The sequence below is a fragment of the Anomaloglossus baeobatrachus genome, unplaced genomic scaffold (assembly GCF_048569485.1).
Source record: "Anomaloglossus baeobatrachus isolate aAnoBae1 unplaced genomic scaffold, aAnoBae1.hap1 Scaffold_357, whole genome shotgun sequence".
Lineage (NCBI taxonomy): Eukaryota > Metazoa > Chordata > Amphibia > Anura > Aromobatidae > Anomaloglossus > Anomaloglossus baeobatrachus.
The window spans coordinates 192,716-210,381 of NW_027442926.1; the positions used below are offsets into that span (position 1 = coordinate 192,716).

At 46.4% G+C, this 17,666-nt stretch overlaps 11 non-coding genes and 1 pseudogene across 11 annotated transcripts; all 12 read left to right on the forward strand.

Moving 5' to 3' along the window:
• Window positions 1-174: 174 nt before the first annotated feature.
• Window positions 175-365, forward strand: LOC142272958 (U2 spliceosomal RNA). Its single transcript, XR_012737743.1, has one exon. It is a non-coding gene; the product is annotated as a U2 spliceosomal RNA (small nuclear RNA).
• A 1,387-nt stretch (window positions 366-1,752) lies between these two features.
• Window positions 1,753-1,943, forward strand: LOC142272959 (U2 spliceosomal RNA). Its single transcript, XR_012737744.1, has one exon. It is a non-coding gene; the product is annotated as a U2 spliceosomal RNA (small nuclear RNA).
• A 1,387-nt stretch (window positions 1,944-3,330) lies between these two features.
• LOC142272960 (U2 spliceosomal RNA) lies at window positions 3,331-3,521 on the forward strand. The gene has a single exon (XR_012737745.1). It is a non-coding gene; the product is annotated as a U2 spliceosomal RNA (small nuclear RNA).
• A 1,387-nt stretch (window positions 3,522-4,908) lies between these two features.
• Window positions 4,909-5,099, forward strand: LOC142273019 (U2 spliceosomal RNA). Its single transcript, XR_012737799.1, has one exon. It is a non-coding gene; the product is annotated as a U2 spliceosomal RNA (small nuclear RNA).
• Window positions 5,100-6,486: 1,387 nt separating this feature from the next.
• LOC142272961 (U2 spliceosomal RNA) lies at window positions 6,487-6,677 on the forward strand. The gene has a single exon (XR_012737746.1). It is a non-coding gene; the product is annotated as a U2 spliceosomal RNA (small nuclear RNA).
• A 1,387-nt stretch (window positions 6,678-8,064) lies between these two features.
• LOC142272962 (U2 spliceosomal RNA) lies at window positions 8,065-8,255 on the forward strand. Its single transcript, XR_012737747.1, has one exon. It is a non-coding gene; the product is annotated as a U2 spliceosomal RNA (small nuclear RNA).
• A 1,387-nt stretch (window positions 8,256-9,642) lies between these two features.
• Window positions 9,643-9,833, forward strand: LOC142272963 (U2 spliceosomal RNA). The gene has a single exon (XR_012737748.1). It is a non-coding gene; the product is annotated as a U2 spliceosomal RNA (small nuclear RNA).
• Window positions 9,834-11,220: 1,387 nt separating this feature from the next.
• On the forward strand, window positions 11,221-11,411 carry LOC142272964 (U2 spliceosomal RNA). Its single transcript, XR_012737749.1, has one exon. It is a non-coding gene; the product is annotated as a U2 spliceosomal RNA (small nuclear RNA).
• A 1,387-nt stretch (window positions 11,412-12,798) lies between these two features.
• On the forward strand, window positions 12,799-12,989 carry LOC142272966 (U2 spliceosomal RNA). Its single transcript, XR_012737750.1, has one exon. It is a non-coding gene; the product is annotated as a U2 spliceosomal RNA (small nuclear RNA).
• Window positions 12,990-14,376: 1,387 nt separating this feature from the next.
• LOC142273021 (U2 spliceosomal RNA) lies at window positions 14,377-14,567 on the forward strand. Its single transcript, XR_012737800.1, has one exon. It is a non-coding gene; the product is annotated as a U2 spliceosomal RNA (small nuclear RNA).
• Window positions 14,568-15,954: 1,387 nt separating this feature from the next.
• LOC142273084 (U2 spliceosomal RNA) lies at window positions 15,955-16,081 on the forward strand (annotated as a pseudogene).
• A 688-nt stretch (window positions 16,082-16,769) lies between these two features.
• On the forward strand, window positions 16,770-16,962 carry LOC142273047 (U2 spliceosomal RNA). The gene has a single exon (XR_012737822.1). It is a non-coding gene; the product is annotated as a U2 spliceosomal RNA (small nuclear RNA).
• Window positions 16,963-17,666: the final 704 nt, after the last annotated feature.

Sequence of the window (17,666 nt, forward strand, 5' to 3'; positions counted from 1 at the left end):
CTGCAAAACGCACCATTCTTCTTGTTTTTGCTCTGCAAAGCAGCCTTTTCAAGGGTTGGCTTGGGTGACAAAATGTCTTGTGTAGGCGTGGGTTTGTCTCCCTCTCGCTCTCTCTCCCTAAGATGTGTCCGGCATAGGCCAGGGTGCCACTCGAGGCCCAAACCAATTCTGGTTATCGCTTCTCGGCCTTTTGGCTAAGATCAAGTGTAGTATCTGTTCTTATCAGTTTAATATCTGATACGTCCCCTATCTGGGGACCATATATTAAATGGATTTTTAGAACAGGGAGATGGAAAAAGAGCTTGCTCTGTCCACTCCACGCATTGACCTGGTATTGCAGTACCTCCAGGAACGGTGCACCCCTTCTTAACCCAGTTTCCAAAAGCAGAACTCAATTCACCTGATTCATATTAGCCCGATTTAATGAATTGGAAGAAAGCATACGTCTTCATATGCACCTCAATTTGGCCCATTCACTTTTCACACTTCCTCCTTTTGTTTTTTATCTTTCACACTTTTGACTTTCTTTATTCATCCAAATAGCAAACTCATCACCACTCAACCTGACCAACTCGGCTATGTCCCCGTGCTGCAGTTCTCTGTCTTATCTAGATCATTTGCAATTGAATGGAATAGATCCCTTTTGGACAAAGTGGATTCACCTGCTGCTGCAGTGACCACAGGTGTGATAAGATCTAGAATTGGCATCTGGTGCGATCTCTCCGCTTCCACTCCAAAGAAAGTTACCTGTTTATTCCTATCATGCATTGGTTTTTGGGGTTTTCTTTGAGTAATGATGATCTCTTTAGTAGTCTGTTGGCGCCCTCTCCTGGAGGAATAGTTTGCTTGCTCTTGGACATTCTAAAAGAGAGGTCATGATAGACATTGAGCTTCTGAGCTCAATTGGGGACAGTCATGGGTGATGAATGTTTGCAACCTACTGCGAAGCCTCATACCGCAATATAAGGAACGTCAAATACTAAGAAAGGGCGGCCTATGAAAGAATTACTACTTTCAATAAGTACACTTAAACGGCTAATTGGGAATAGAAAAACTGTAAAAAGCCCTCTGAGAAAGCCCCCCTCTAACCTTTGATAGTAAGCTTTTCTGTAGTCTGCCTGTTGATGTATTTTCCGTTTGAACTGTGCACAACATGAAGAGACGGAACACTGGCGGCTTGTCACAATGCCCCCCGATGACATCACAATAGCGCTGCTGCCTAGAAAACAAGCTGCGCAGAAGAAGTTGTTCTTTGGGTGGGAGGGTGGGCTAGTGGAAGGAGGGGGCAATCTCTTTTTTTCCCGGGTGGTAGGGGGATGACAGGAGAAGGGAAGCGGGTGGTGAGAAAGGTACAGAGGGCAGGGTTTGGGGGCTGGGAAGGAAAGGGAAAAGATTAGGGTTTGGGGATGATGAAAGGGCTTTCTACGGGTAAGGATGGCAAAGGGTGGCAGTGACGGAAAGTCAGGCAACCTGTCCTGTCCGTCTTTTTGTATCGTGAATTGGAAAGACTGCAAGGGGGAGGGGAGTTGCTTGCGCCCTAAAGGAGGAGTTATTCAGATTCATTGCAGTGGGCGGCGGCTGCAAAACGCACCATTCTTCTTGTTTTTGCTCTGCAAAGCAGCCTTTTCAAGGGTTGGCTTGGGTGACAAAATGTCTTGTGTAGGCGTGGGTTTGTCTCCCTCTCGCTCTCTCTCCCTAAGATGTGTCCGGCATAGGCCAGGGTGCCACTCGAGGCCCAAACCAATTCTGGTTATCGCTTCTCGGCCTTTTGGCTAAGATCAAGTGTAGTATCTGTTCTTATCAGTTTAATATCTGATACGTCCCCTATCTGGGGACCATATATTAAATGGATTTTTAGAACAGGGAGATGGAAAAAGAGCTTGCTCTGTCCACTCCACGCATTGACCTGGTATTGCAGTACCTCCAGGAACGGTGCACCCCTTCTTAACCCAGTTTCCAAAAGCAGAACTCAATTCACCTGATTCATATTAGCCCGATTTAATGAATTGGAAGAAAGCATACGTCTTCATATGCACCTCAATTTGGCCCATTCACTTTTCACACTTCCTCCTTTTGTTTTTTATCTTTCACACTTTTGACTTTCTTTATTCATCCAAATAGCAAACTCATCACCACTCAACCTGACCAACTCGGCTATGTCCCCGTGCTGCAGTTCTCTGTCTTATCTAGATCATTTGCAATTGAATGGAATAGATCCCTTTTGGACAAAGTGGATTCACCTGCTGCTGCAGTGACCACAGGTGTGATAAGATCTAGAATTGGCATCTGGTGCGATCTCTCCGCTTCCACTCCAAAGAAAGTTACCTGTTTATTCCTATCATGCATTGGTTTTTGGGGTTTTCTTTGAGTAATGATGATCTCTTTAGTAGTCTGTTGGCGCCCTCTCCTGGAGGAATAGTTTGCTTGCTCTTGGACATTCTAAAAGAGAGGTCATGATAGACATTGAGCTTCTGAGCTCAATTGGGGACAGTCATGGGTGATGAATGTTTGCAACCTACTGCGAAGCCTCATACCGCAATATAAGGAACGTCAAATACTAAGAAAGGGCGGCCTATGAAAGAATTACTACTTTCAATAAGTACACTTAAACGGCTAATTGGGAATAGAAAAACTGTAAAAAGCCCTCTGAGAAAGCCCCCCTCTAACCTTTGATAGTAAGCTTTTCTGTAGTCTGCCTGTTGATGTATTTTCCGTTTGAACTGTGCACAACATGAAGAGACGGAACACTGGCGGCTTGTCACAATGCCCCCCGATGACATCACAATAGCGCTGCTGCCTAGAAAACAAGCTGCGCAGAAGAAGTTGTTCTTTGGGTGGGAGGGTGGGCTAGTGGAAGGATGGGGCAATCTCTTTTTTTCCCGGGTGGTAGGGGGATGACAGGAGAAGGGAAGCGGGTGGTGAGAAAGGTACAGAGGGCAGGGTTTGGGGGCTGGGAAGGAAAGGGAAAAGATTAGGGTTTGGGGATGATGAAAGGGCTTTCTACGGGTAAGGATGGCAAAGGGTGGCAGTGACGGAAAGTCAGGCAACCTGTCCTGTCCGTCTTTTTGTATCGTGAATTGGAAAGACTGCAAGGGGGAGGGGAGTTGCTTGCGCCCTAAAGGAGGAGTTATTCAGATTCATTGCAGTGGGCGGCGGCTGCAAAACGCACCATTCTTCTTGTTTTTGCTCTGCAAAGCAGCCTTTTCAAGGGTTGGCTTGGGTGACAAAATGTCTTGTGTAGGCGTGGGTTTGTCTCCCTCTCGCTCTCTCTCCCTAAGATGTGTCCGGCATAGGCCAGGGTGCCACTCGAGGCCCAAACCAATTCTGGTTATCGCTTCTCGGCCTTTTGGCTAAGATCAAGTGTAGTATCTGTTCTTATCAGTTTAATATCTGATACGTCCCCTATCTGGGGACCATATATTAAATGGATTTTTAGAACAGGGAGATGGAAAAAGAGCTTGCTCTGTCCACTCCACGCATTGACCTGGTATTGCAGTACCTCCAGGAACGGTGCACCCCTTCTTAACCCAGTTTCCAAAAGCAGAACTCAATTCACCTGATTCATATTAGCCCGATTTAATGAATTGGAAGAAAGCATACGTCTTCATATGCACCTCAATTTGGCCCATTCACTTTTCACACTTCCTCCTTTTGTTTTTTATCTTTCACACTTTTGACTTTCTTTATTCATCCAAATAGCAAACTCATCACCACTCAACCTGACCAACTCGGCTATGTCCCCGTGCTGCAGTTCTCTGTCTTATCTAGATCATTTGCAATTGAATGGAATAGATCCCTTTTGGACAAAGTGGATTCACCTGCTGCTGCAGTGACCACAGGTGTGATAAGATCTAGAATTGGCATCTGGTGCGATCTCTCCGCTTCCACTCCAAAGAAAGTTACCTGTTTATTCCTATCATGCATTGGTTTTTGGGGTTTTCTTTGAGTAATGATGATCTCTTTAGTAGTCTGTTGGCGCCCTCTCCTGGAGGAATAGTTTGCTTGCTCTTGGACATTCTAAAAGAGAGGTCATGATAGACATTGAGCTTCTGAGCTCAATTGGGGACAGTCATGGGTGATGAATGTTTGCAACCTACTGCGAAGCCTCATACCGCAATATAAGGAACGTCAAATACTAAGAAAGGGCGGCCTATGAAAGAATTACTACTTTCAATAAGTACACTTAAACGGCTAATTGGGAATAGAAAAACTGTAAAAAGCCCTCTGAGAAAGCCCCCCTCTAACCTTTGATAGTAAGCTTTTCTGTAGTCTGCCTGTTGATGTATTTTCCGTTTGAACTGTGCACAACATGAAGAGACGGAACACTGGCGGCTTGTCACAATGCCCCCCGATGACATCACAATAGCGCTGCTGCCTAGAAAACAAGCTGCGCAGAAGAAGTTGTTCTTTGGGTGGGAGGGTGGGCTAGTGGAAGGAGGGGGCAATCTCTTTTTTTCCCGGGTGGTAGGGGGATGACAGGAGAAGGGAAGCGGGTGGTGAGAAAGGTACAGAGGGCAGGGTTTGGGGGCTGGGAAGGAAAGGGAAAAGATTAGGGTTTGGGGATGATGAAAGGGCTTTCTACGGGTAAGGATGGCAAAGGGTGGCAGTGACGGAAAGTCAGGCAACCTGTCCTGTCCGTCTTTTTGTATCGTGAATTGGAAAGACTGCAAGGGGGAGGGGAGTTGCTTGCGCCCTAAAGGAGGAGTTATTCAGATTCATTGCAGTGGGCGGCGGCTGCAAAACGCACCATTCTTCTTGTTTTTGCTCTGCAAAGCAGCCTTTTCAAGGGTTGGCTTGGGTGACAAAATGTCTTGTGTAGGCGTGGGTTTGTCTCCCTCTCGCTCTCTCTCCCTAAGATGTGTCCGGCATAGGCCAGGGTGCCACTCGAGGCCCAAACCAATTCTGGTTATCGCTTCTCGGCCTTTTGGCTAAGATCAAGTGTAGTATCTGTTCTTATCAGTTTAATATCTGATACGTCCCCTATCTGGGGACCATATATTAAATGGATTTTTAGAACAGGGAGATGGAAAAAGAGCTTGCTCTGTCCACTCCACGCATTGACCTGGTATTGCAGTACCTCCAGGAACGGTGCACCACTTCTTAACCCAGTTTCCAAAAGCAGAACTCAATTCACCTGATTCATATTAGCCCGATTTAATGAATTGGAAGAAAGCATACGTCTTCATATGCACCTCAATTTGGCCCATTCACTTTTCACACTTCCTCCTTTTGTTTTTTATCTTTCACACTTTTGACTTTCTTTATTCATCCAAATAGCAAACTCATCACCACTCAACCTGACCAACTCGGCTATGTCCCCGTGCTGCAGTTCTCTGTCTTATCTAGATCATTTGCAATTGAATGGAATAGATCCCTTTTGGACAAAGTGGATTCACCTGCTGCTGCAGTGACCACAGGTGTGATAAGATCTAGAATTGGCATCTGGTGCGATCTCTCCGCTTCCACTCCAAAGAAAGTTACCTGTTTATTCCTATCATGCATTGGTTTTTGGGGTTTTCTTTGAGTAATGATGATCTCTTTAGTAGTCTGTTGGCGCCCTCTCCTGGAGGAATAGTTTGCTTGCTCTTGGACATTCTAAAAGAGAGGTCATGATAGACATTGAGCTTCTGAGCTCAATTGGGGACAGTCATGGGTGATGAATGTTTGCAACCTACTGCGAAGCCTCATACCGCAATATAAGGAACGTCAAATACTAAGAAAGGGCGGCCTATGAAAGAATTACTACTTTCAATAAGTACACTTAAACGGCTAATTGGGAATAGAAAAACTGTAAAAAGCCCTCTGAGAAAGCCCCCCTCTAACCTTTGATAGTAAGCTTTTCTGTAGTCTGCCTGTTGATGTATTTTCCGTTTGAACTGTGCACAACATGAAGAGACGGAACACTGGCGGCTTGTCACAATGCCCCCCGATGACATCACAATAGCGCTGCTGCCTAGAAAACAAGCTGCGCAGAAGAAGTTGTTCTTTGGGTGGGAGGGTGGGCTAGTGGAAGGAGGGGGCAATCTCTTTTTTTCCCGGGTGGTAGGGGGATGACAGGAGAAGGGAAGCGGGTGGTGAGAAAGGTACAGAGGGCAGGGTTTGGGGGCTGGGAAGGAAAGGGAAAAGATTAGGGTTTGGGGATGATGAAAGGGCTTTCTACGGGTAAGGATGGCAAAGGGTGGCAGTGACGGAAAGTCAGGCAACCTGTCCTGTCCGTCTTTTTGTATCGTGAATTGGAAAGACTGCAAGGGGGAGGGGAGTTGCTTGCGCCCTAAAGGAGGAGTTATTCAGATTCATTGCAGTGGGCGGCGGCTGCAAAACGCACCATTCTTCTTGTTTTTGCTCTGCAAAGCAGCCTTTTCAAGGGTTGGCTTGGGTGACAAAATGTCTTGTGTAGGCGTGGGTTTGTCTCCCTCTCGCTCTCTCTCCCTAAGATGTGTCCGGCATAGGCCAGGGTGCCACTCGAGGCCCAAACCAATTCTGGTTATCGCTTCTCGGCCTTTTGGCTAAGATCAAGTGTAGTATCTGTTCTTATCAGTTTAATATCTGATACGTCCCCTATCTGGGGACCATATATTAAATGGATTTTTAGAACAGGGAGATGGAAAAAGAGCTTGCTCTGTCCACTCCACGCATTGACCTGGTATTGCAGTACCTCCAGGAACGGTGCACCCCTTCTTAACCCAGTTTCCAAAAGCAGAACTCAATTCACCTGATTCATATTAGCCCGATTTAATGAATTGGAAGAAAGCATACGTCTTCATATGCACCTCAATTTGGCCCATTCACTTTTCACACTTCCTCCTTTTGTTTTTTATCTTTCACACTTTTGACTTTCTTTATTCATCCAAATAGCAAACTCATCACCACTCAACCTGACCAACTCGGCTATGTCCCCGTGCTGCAGTTCTCTGTCTTATCTAGATCATTTGCAATTGAATGGAATAGATCCCTTTTGGACAAAGTGGATTCACCTGCTGCTGCAGTGACCACAGGTGTGATAAGATCTAGAATTGGCATCTGGTGCGATCTCTCCGCTTCCACTCCAAAGAAAGTTACCTGTTTATTCCTATCATGCATTGGTTTTTGGGGTTTTCTTTGAGTAATGATGATCTCTTTAGTAGTCTGTTGGCGCCCTCTCCTGGAGGAATAGTTTGCTTGCTCTTGGACATTCTAAAAGAGAGGTCATGATAGACATTGAGCTTCTGAGCTCAATTGGGGACAGTCATGGGTGATGAATGTTTGCAACCTACTGCGAAGCCTCATACCGCAATATAAGGAACGTCAAATACTAAGAAAGGGCGGCCTATGAAAGAATTACTACTTTCAATAAGTACACTTAAACGGCTAATTGGGAATAGAAAAACTGTAAAAAGCCCTCTGAGAAAGCCCCCCTCTAACCTTTGATAGTAAGCTTTTCTGTAGTCTGCCTGTTGATGTATTTTCCGTTTGAACTGTGCACAACATGAAGAGACGGAACACTGGCGGCTTGTCACAATGCCCCCCGATGACATCACAATAGCGCTGCTGCCTAGAAAACAAGCTGCGCAGAAGAAGTTGTTCTTTGGGTGGGAGGGTGGGCTAGTGGAAGGAGGGGGCAATCTCTTTTTTTCCCGGGTGGTAGGGGGATGACAGGAGAAGGGAAGCGGGTGGTGAGAAAGGTACAGAGGGCAGGGTTTGGGGGCTGGGAAGGAAAGGGAAAAGATTAGGGTTTGGGGATGATGAAAGGGCTTTCTACGGGTAAGGATGGCAAAGGGTGGCAGTGACGGAAAGTCAGGCAACCTGTCCTGTCCGTCTTTTTGTATCGTGAATTGGAAAGACTGCAAGGGGGAGGGGAGTTGCTTGCGCCCTAAAGGAGGAGTTATTCAGATTCATTGCAGTGGGCGGCGGCTGCAAAACGCACCATTCTTCTTGTTTTTGCTCTGCAAAGCAGCCTTTTCAAGGGTTGGCTTGGGTGACAAAATGTCTTGTGTAGGCGTGGGTTTGTCTCCCTCTCGCTCTCTCTCCCTAAGATGTGTCCGGCATAGGCCAGGGTGCCACTCGAGGCCCAAACCAATTCTGGTTATCGCTTCTCGGCCTTTTGGCTAAGATCAAGTGTAGTATCTGTTCTTATCAGTTTAATATCTGATACGTCCCCTATCTGGGGACCATATATTAAATGGATTTTTAGAACAGGGAGATGGAAAAAGAGCTTGCTCTGTCCACTCCACGCATTGACCTGGTATTGCAGTACCTCCAGGAACGGTGCACCCCTTCTTAACCCAGTTTCCAAAAGCAGAACTCAATTCACCTGATTCATATTAGCCCGATTTAATGAATTGGAAGAAAGCATACGTCTTCATATGCACCTCAATTTGGCCCATTCACTTTTCACACTTCCTCCTTTTGTTTTTTATCTTTCACACTTTTGACTTTCTTTATTCATCCAAATAGCAAACTCATCACCACTCAACCTGACCAACTCGGCTATGTCCCCGTGCTGCAGTTCTCTGTCTTATCTAGATCATTTGCAATTGAATGGAATAGATCCCTTTTGGACAAAGTGGATTCACCTGCTGCTGCAGTGACCACAGGTGTGATAAGATCTAGAATTGGCATCTGGTGCGATCTCTCCGCTTCCACTCCAAAGAAAGTTACCTGTTTATTCCTATCATGCATTGGTTTTTGGGGTTTTCTTTGAGTAATGATGATCTCTTTAGTAGTCTGTTGGCGCCCTCTCCTGGAGGAATAGTTTGCTTGCTCTTGGACATTCTAAAAGAGAGGTCATGATAGACATTGAGCTTCTGAGCTCAATTGGGGACAGTCATGGGTGATGAATGTTTGCAACCTACTGCGAAGCCTCATACCGCAATATAAGGAACGTCAAATACTAAGAAAGGGCGGCCTATGAAAGAATTACTACTTTCAATAAGTACACTTAAACGGCTAATTGGGAATAGAAAAACTGTAAAAAGCCCTCTGAGAAAGCCCCCCTCTAACCTTTGATAGTAAGCTTTTCTGTAGTCTGCCTGTTGATGTATTTTCCGTTTGAACTGTGCACAACATGAAGAGACGGAACACTGGCGGCTTGTCACAATGCCCCCCGATGACATCACAATAGCGCTGCTGCCTAGAAAACAAGCTGCGCAGAAGAAGTTGTTCTTTGGGTGGGAGGGTGGGCTAGTGGAAGGAGGGGGCAATCTCTTTTTTTCCCGGGTGGTTTGGGGATGACAGGAGAAGGGAAGCGGGTGGTGAGAAAGGTACAGAGGGCAGGGTTTGGGGGCTGGGAAGGAAAGGGAAAAGATTAGGGTTTGGGGATGATGAAAGGGCTTTCTACGGGTAAGGATGGCAAAGGGTGGCAGTGACGGAAAGTCAGGCAACCTGTCCTGTCCGTCTTTTTGTATCGTGAATTGGAAAGACTGCAAGGGGGAGGGGAGTTGCTTGCGCCCTAAAGGAGGAGTTATTCAGATTCATTGCAGTGGGCGGCGGCTGCAAAACGCACCATTCTTCTTGTTTTTGCTCTGCAAAGCAGCCTTTTCAAGGGTTGGCTTGGGTGACAAAATGTCTTGTGTAGGCGTGGGTTTGTCTCCCTCTCGCTCTCTCTCCCTAAGATGTGTCCGGCATAGGCCAGGGTGCCACTCGAGGCCCAAACCAATTCTGGTTATCGCTTCTCGGCCTTTTGGCTAAGATCAAGTGTAGTATCTGTTCTTATCAGTTTAATATCTGATACGTCCCCTATCTGGGGACCATATATTAAATGGATTTTTAGAACAGGGAGATGGAAAAAGAGCTTGCTCTGTCCACTCCACGCATTGACCTGGTATTGCAGTACCTCCAGGAACGGTGCACCCCTTCTTAACCCAGTTTCCAAAAGCAGAACTCAATTCACCTGATTCATATTAGCCCGATTTAATGAATTGGAAGAAAGCATACGTCTTCATATGCACCTCAATTTGGCCCATTCACTTTTCACACTTCCTCCTTTTGTTTTTTATCTTTCACACTTTTGACTTTCTTTATTCATCCAAATAGCAAACTCATCACCACTCAACCTGACCAACTCGGCTATGTCCCCGTGCTGCAGTTCTCTGTCTTATCTAGATCATTTGCAATTGAATGGAATAGATCCCTTTTGGACAAAGTGGATTCACCTGCTGCTGCAGTGACCACAGGTGTGATAAGATCTAGAATTGGCATCTGGTGCGATCTCTCCGCTTCCACTCCAAAGAAAGTTACCTGTTTATTCCTATCATGCATTGGTTTTTGGGGTTTTCTTTGAGTAATGATGATCTCTTTAGTAGTCTGTTGGCGCCCTCTCCTGGAGGAATAGTTTGCTTGCTCTTGGACATTCTAAAAGAGAGGTCATGATAGACATTGAGCTTCTGAGCTCAATTGGGGACAGTCATGGGTGATGAATGTTTGCAACCTACTGCGAAGCCTCATACCGCAATATAAGGAACGTCAAATACTAAGAAAGGGCGGCCTATGAAAGAATTACTACTTTCAATAAGTACACTTAAACGGCTAATTGGGAATAGAAAAACTGTAAAAAGCCCTCTGAGAAAGCCCCCCTCTAACCTTTGATAGTAAGCTTTTCTGTAGTCTGCCTGTTGATGTATTTTCCGTTTGAACTGTGCACAACATGAAGAGACGGAACACTGGCGGCTTGTCACAATGCCCCCCGATGACATCACAATAGCGCTGCTGCCTAGAAAACAAGCTGCACAGAAGAAGTTGTTCTTTGGGTGGGAGGGTGGGCTAGTGGAAGGAGGGGGCAATCTCTTTTTTTCCCGGGTGGTAGGGGGATGACAGGAGAAGGGAAGCGGGTGGTGAGAAAGGTACAGAGGGCAGGGTTTGGGGGCTGGGAAGGAAAGGGAAAAGATTAGGGTTTGGGGATGATGAAAGGGCTTTCTACGGGTAAGGATGGCAAAGGGTGGCAGTGACGGAAAGTCAGGCAACCTGTCCTGTCCGTCTTTTTGTATCGTGAATTGGAAAGACTGCAAGGGGGAGGGGAGTTGCTTGCGCCCTAAAGGAGGAGTTATTCAGATTCATTGCAGTGGGCGGCGGCTGCAAAACGCACCATTCTTCTTGTTTTTGCTCTGCAAAGCAGCCTTTTCAAGGGTTGGCTTGGGTGACAAAATGTCTTGTGTAGGCGTGGGTTTGTCTCCCTCTCGCTCTCTCTCCCTAAGATGTGTCCGGCATAGGCCAGGGTGCCACTCGAGGCCCAAACCAATTCTGGTTATCGCTTCTCGGCCTTTTGGCTAAGATCAAGTGTAGTATCTGTTCTTATCAGTTTAATATCTGATACGTCCCCTATCTGGGGACCATATATTAAATGGATTTTTAGAACAGGGAGATGGAAAAAGAGCTTGCTCTGTCCACTCCACGCATTGACCTGGTATTGCAGTACCTCCAGGAACGGTGCACCCCTTCTTAACCCAGTTTCCAAAAGCAGAACTCAATTCACCTGATTCATATTAGCCCGATTTAATGAATTGGAAGAAAGCATACGTCTTCATATGCACCTCAATTTGGCCCATTCACTTTTCACACTTCCTCCTTTTGTTTTTTATCTTTCACACTTTTGACTTTCTTTATTAATCCAAATAGCAAACTCATCACCACTCAACCTGACCAACTCGGCTATGTCCCCGTGCTGCAGTTCTCTGTCTTATCTAGATCATTTGCAATTGAATGGAATAGATCCCTTTTGGACAAAGTGGATTCACCTGCTGCTGCAGTGACCACAGGTGTGATAAGATCTAGAATTGGCATCTGGTGCGATCTCTCCGCTTCCACTCCAAAGAAAGTTACCTGTTTATTCCTATCATGCATTGGTTTTTGGGGTTTTCTTTGAGTAATGATGATCTCTTTAGTAGTCTGTTGGCGCCCTCTCCTGGAGGAATAGTTTGCTTGCTCTTGGACATTCTAAAAGAGAGGTCATGATAGACATTGAGCTTCTGAGCTCAATTGGGGACAGTCATGGGTGATGAATGTTTGCAACCTACTACGAAGCCTCATACCGCAATATAAGGAACGTCAAATACTAAGAAAGGGCGGCCTATGAAAGAATTACTACTTTCAATAAGTACACTTAAACGGCTAATTGGGAATAGAAAAACTGTAAAAAGCCCTCTGAGAAAGCCCCCCTCTAACCTTTGATAGTAAGCTTTTCTGTAGTCTGCCTGTTGATGTATTTTCCGTTTGAACTGTGCACAACATGAAGAGACGGAACACTGGCGGCTTGTCACAATGCCCCCCGATGACATCACAATAGCGCTGCTGCCTAGAAAACAAGCTGCGCAGAAGAAGTTGTTCTTTGGGTGGGAGGGTGGGCTAGTGGAAGGAGGGGGCAATCTCTTTTTTTCCCGGGTGGTAGGGGGATGACAGGAGAAGGGAAGCGGGTGGTGAGAAAGGTACAGAGGGCAGGGTTTGGGGGCTGGGAAGGAAAGGGAAAAGATTAGGGTTTGGGGATGATGAAAGGGCTTTCTACGGGTAAGGATGGCAAAGGGTGGCAGTGACGGAAAGTCAGGCAACCTGTCCTGTCCGTCTTTTTGTATCGTGAATTGGAAAGACTGCAAGGGGGAGGGGAGTTGCTTGCGCCCTAAAGGAGGAGTTATTCAGATTCATTGCAGTGGGCGGCGGCTGCAAAACGCACCATTCTTCTTGTTTTTGCTCTGCAAAGCAGCCTTTTCAAGGGTTGGCTTGGGTGACAAAATGTCTTGTGTAGGCGTGGGTTTGTCTCCCTCTCGCTCTCTCTCCCTAAGATGTGTCCGGCATAGGCCAGGGTGCCACTCGAGGCCCAAACCAATTCTGGTTATCGCTTCTCGGCCTTTTGGCTAAGATCAAGTGTAGTATCTGTTCTTATCAGTTTAATATCTGATACGTCCCCTATCTGGGGACCATATATTAAATGGATTTTTAGAACAGGGAGATGGAAAAAGAGCTTGCTCTGTCCACTCCACGCATTGACCTGGTATTGCAGTACCTCCAGGAACGGTGCACCCCTTCTTAACCCAGTTTCCAAAAGCAGAACTCAATTCACCTGATTCATATTAGCCCGATTTAATGAATTGGAAGAAAGCATACGTCTTCATATGCACCTCAATTTGGCCCATTCACTTTTCACACTTCCTCCTTTTGTTTTTTATCTTTCACACTTTTGACTTTCTTTATTCATCCAAATAGCAAACTCATCACCACTCAACCTGACCAACTCGGCTATGTCCCCGTGCTGCAGTTCTCTGTCTTATCTAGATCATTTGCAATTGAATGGAATAGATCCCTTTTGGACAAAGTGGATTCACCTGCTGCTGCAGTGACCACAGGTGTGATAAGATCTAGAATTGGCATCTGGTGCGATCTCTCCGCTTCCACTCCAAAGAAAGTTACCTGTTTATTCCTATCATGCATTGGTTTTTGGGGTTTTCTTTGAGTAATGATGATCTCTTTAGTAGTCTGTTGGCGCCCTCTCCTGGAGGAATAGTTTGCTTGCTCTTGGACATTCTAAAAGAGAGGTCATGATAGACATTGAGCTTCTGAGCTCAATTGGGGACAGTCATGGGTGATGAATGTTTGCAACCTACTGCGAAGCCTCATACCGCAATATAAGGAACGTCAAATACTAAGAAAGGGCGGCCTATGAAAGAATTACTACTTTCAATAAGTACACTTAAACGGCTAATTGGGAATAGAAAAACTGTAAAAAGCCCTCTGAGAAAGCCCCCCTCTAACCTTTGATAGTAAGCTTTTCTGTAGTCTGCCTGTTGATGTATTTTCCGTTTGAACTGTGCACAACATGAAGAGACGGAACACTGGCGGCTTGTCACAATGCCCCCCGATGACATCACAATAGCGCTGCTGCCTAGAAAACAAGCTGCGCAGAAGAAGTTGTTCTTTGGGTGGGAGGGTGGGCTAGTGGAAGGAGGGGGCAATCTCTTTTTTTCCCGGGTGGTAGGGGGATGACAGGAGAAGGGAAGCGGGTGGTGAGAAAGGTACAGAGGGCAGGGTTTGGGGGCTGGGAAGGAAAGGGAAAAGATTAGGGTTTGGGGATGATGAAAGGGCTTTCTACGGGTAAGGATGGCAAAGGGTGGCAGTGACGGAAAGTCAGGCAACCTGTCCTGTCCGTCTTTTTGTATCGTGAATTGGAAAGACTGCAAGGGGGAGGGGAGTTGCTTGCGCCCTAAAGGAGGAGTTATTCAGATTCATTGCAGTGGGCGGCGGCTGCAAAACGCACCATTCTTCTTGTTTTTGCTCTGCAAAGCAGCCTTTTCAAGGGTTGGCTTGGGTGACAAAATGTCTTGTGTAGGCGTGGGTTTGTCTCCCTCTCGCTCTCTCTCCCTAAGATGTGTCCGGCATAGGCCAGGGTGCCACTCGAGGCCCAAACCAATTCTGGTTATCGCTTCTCAGCCTTTTGGCTAAGATCAAGTGTAGTATCTGTTCTTATCAGTTTAATATCTGATACGTCCCCTATCTGGGGACCATATATTAAATGGATTTTTAGAACAGGGAGATGGAAAAAGAGCTTGCTCTGTCCACTCCACGCATTGACCTGGTATTGCAGTACCTCCAGGAACGGTGCACCCCTTCTTAACCCAGTTTCCAAAAGCAGAACTCAATTCACCTGATTCATATTAGCCCGATTTAATGAATTGGAAGAAAGCATACGTCTTCATATGCACCTCAATTTGGCCCATTCACTTTTCACACTTCCTCCTTTTGTTTTTTATCTTTCACACTTTTGACTTTCTTTATTCATCCAAATAGCAAACTCATCACCACTCAACCTGACCAACTCGGCTATGTCCCCGTGCTGCAGTTCTCTGTCTTATCTAGATCATTTGCAATTGAATGGAATAGATCCCTTTTGGACAAAGTGGATTCACCTGCTGCTGCAGTGACCACAGGTGTGATAAGATCTAGAATTGGCATCTGGTGCGATCTCTCCGCTTCCACTCCAAAGAAAGTTACCTGTTTATTCCTATCATGCATTGGTTTTTGGGGTTTTCTTTGAGTAATGATGATCTCTTTAGTAGTCTGTTGGCGCCCTCTCCTGGAGGAATAGTTTGCTTGCTCTTGGACATTCTAAAAGAGAGGTCATGATAGACATTGAGCTTCTGAGCTCAATTGGGGACAGTCATGGGTGATGAATGTTTGCAACCTACTGCGAAGCCTCATACCGCAATATAAGGAACGTCAAATACTAAGAAAGGGCGGCCTATGAAAGAATTACTACTTTCAATAAGTACACTTAAACGGCTAATTGGGAATAGAAAAACTGTAAAAAGCCCTCTGAGAAAGCCCCCCTCTAACCTTTGATAGTAAGCTTTTCTGTAGTCTGCCTGTTGATGTATTTTCCGTTTGAACTGTGCACAACATGAAGAGACGGAACACTGGCGGCTTGTCACAATGCCCCCCGATGACATCACAATAGCGCTGCTGCCTAGAAAACAAGCTGCGCAGAAGAAGTTGTTCTTTGGGTGGGAGGGTGGGCTAGTGGAAGGAGGGGGCAATCTCTTTTTTTCCCGGGTGGTAGGGGGATGACAGGAGAAGGGAAGCGGGTGGTGAGAAAGGTACAGAGGGCAGGGTTTGGGGGCTGGGAAGGAAAGGGAAAAGATTAGGGTTTGGGGATGATGAAAGGGCTTTCTACGGGTAAGGATGGCAAAGGGTGGCAGTGACGGAAAGTCAGGCAACCTGTCCTGTCCGTCTTTTTGTATCGTGAATTGGAAAGACTGCAAGGGGGAGGGGAGTTGCTTGCGCCCTAAAGGAGGAGTTATTCAGATTCATTGCAGTGGGCGGCGGCTGCAAAACGCACCATTCTTCTTGTTTTTGCTCTGCAAAGCAGCCTTTTCAAGGGTTGGCTTGGGTGACAAAATGTCTTGTGTAGGCGTGGGTTTGTCTCCCTCTCGCTCTCTCTCCCTAAGATGTGTCCGGCATAGGCCAGGGTGCCACTCGAGGCCCAAACCAATTCTGGTTATCGCTTCTCGGCCTTTTGGCTAAGATCAAGTGTAGTATCTGTGAGGCTCGGCAGATGCAATGCACACTGGAAGGTTGCACTTGCTAGTACTCTTGATGTATAGTATATTCATCTAGAGGAAAACATGGCCCTACCAGGATCGAGGCTATTAGACTGAGTAAGTGTGGGGGCTATGGTGCAATGTGCCCCAGGACTGACGACCCTGGAGTGAGTCTGAGCTTGCTGGCTTGGGACCCCGGCGAGCCTTGGGCTCTGTAGCACACCGTACCTTGCCCTTTCATACTTTCTGAGCATACTGCTCTATCCCGGCCTTCTGGCTAGGAAGGGAAATTTTTATAATCATGGTCGGAGGTCCGTTCAGCTTTGGGCTGAGAAACCAACACCCGGTTGGAGGTCCGGGTCAGCTTCGGCTGAGAAACCAACACCCGGTTGGAGGTCTGGGTCAGCTTCGGCTGAGAAACCAACACCCGGTTGGAGGTCCGGGTCAGCTTCGGCTGAGAAACCAACACCCGGTTGGAGGTCCGGTTAGCCTTGGGCTGAGAAACCAACACCGGTTGACGGTCCGGGCAGTTTCGGCTGCGAAACCAACAACTAGTAGCTCTCTACTCCACTTGGGTAAGATGCCTGGGTGGACGCTGGGAGCAACGACAAGGCTCAACCAGGCTTCGGCTTGGGGGAGCACCGAAGATCCCTGACCCTTGCTGTGGCCTTCTGGCTCGGAGGGACGGGGTTGATTTTTGGGGACCCTCTCCTCACGGAGGGGTCCACACGAATCCTAGCCTTTGCACTGTTTTTGGTGTGACTTCGGTCATGCATTTTTTGCGGTGCTTTGGAAAGCTTCATTAAATCAAAAATCTGTTCTTATCAGTTTAATATCTGATACGTCCCCTATCTGGGGACCATATATTAAATGGATTTTTAGAACAGGGAGATGGAAAAAGAGCTTGCTCTGTCCACTCCACGCATTGACCTGGTATTGCAGTACCTCCAGGAACGGTGCACCCCTTCTTAACCCAGTTTCCAAAAGCAGAACTCAATTCACCTGATTCATATTAGCCCGATTTAATGAATTGGAAGAAAGCATACGTCTTCATATGCACCTCAATTTGGCCCATTCACTTTTCACACTTCCTCCTTTTGTTTTTTATCTTTCACACTTTTGACTTTCTTTATTCATCCAAATAGCAAACTCATCACCACTCAACCTGACCAACTCGGCTATGTCCCCGTGCTGCAGTTCTCTGTCTTATCTAGATCATTTGCAATTGAATGGAATAGATCCCTTTTGGACAAAGTGGATTCACCTGCTGCTGCAGTGACCACAGGTGTGATAAGATCTAGAATTGGCATCTGGTGCGATCTCTCCGCTTCCACTCCAAAGAAAGTTACCTGTTTATTCCTATCATGCATTGGTTTTTGGGGTTTTCTTTGAGTAATGATGATCTCTTTAGTAGTCTGTTGGCGCCCTCTCCTGGAGGAATAGTTTGCTTGCTCTTGGACATTCTAAAAGAGAGGTCATGATAGACATTGAGCTTCTGAGCTCAATTGGGGACAGTCATGGGTGATGAATGTTTGCAACCTACTGCGAAGCCTCATACCGCAATATAAGGAACGTCAAATACTAAGAAAGGGCGGCCTATGAAAGAATTACTACTTTCAATAAGTACACTTAAACGGCTAATTGGGAATAGAAAAACTGTAAAAAGCCCTC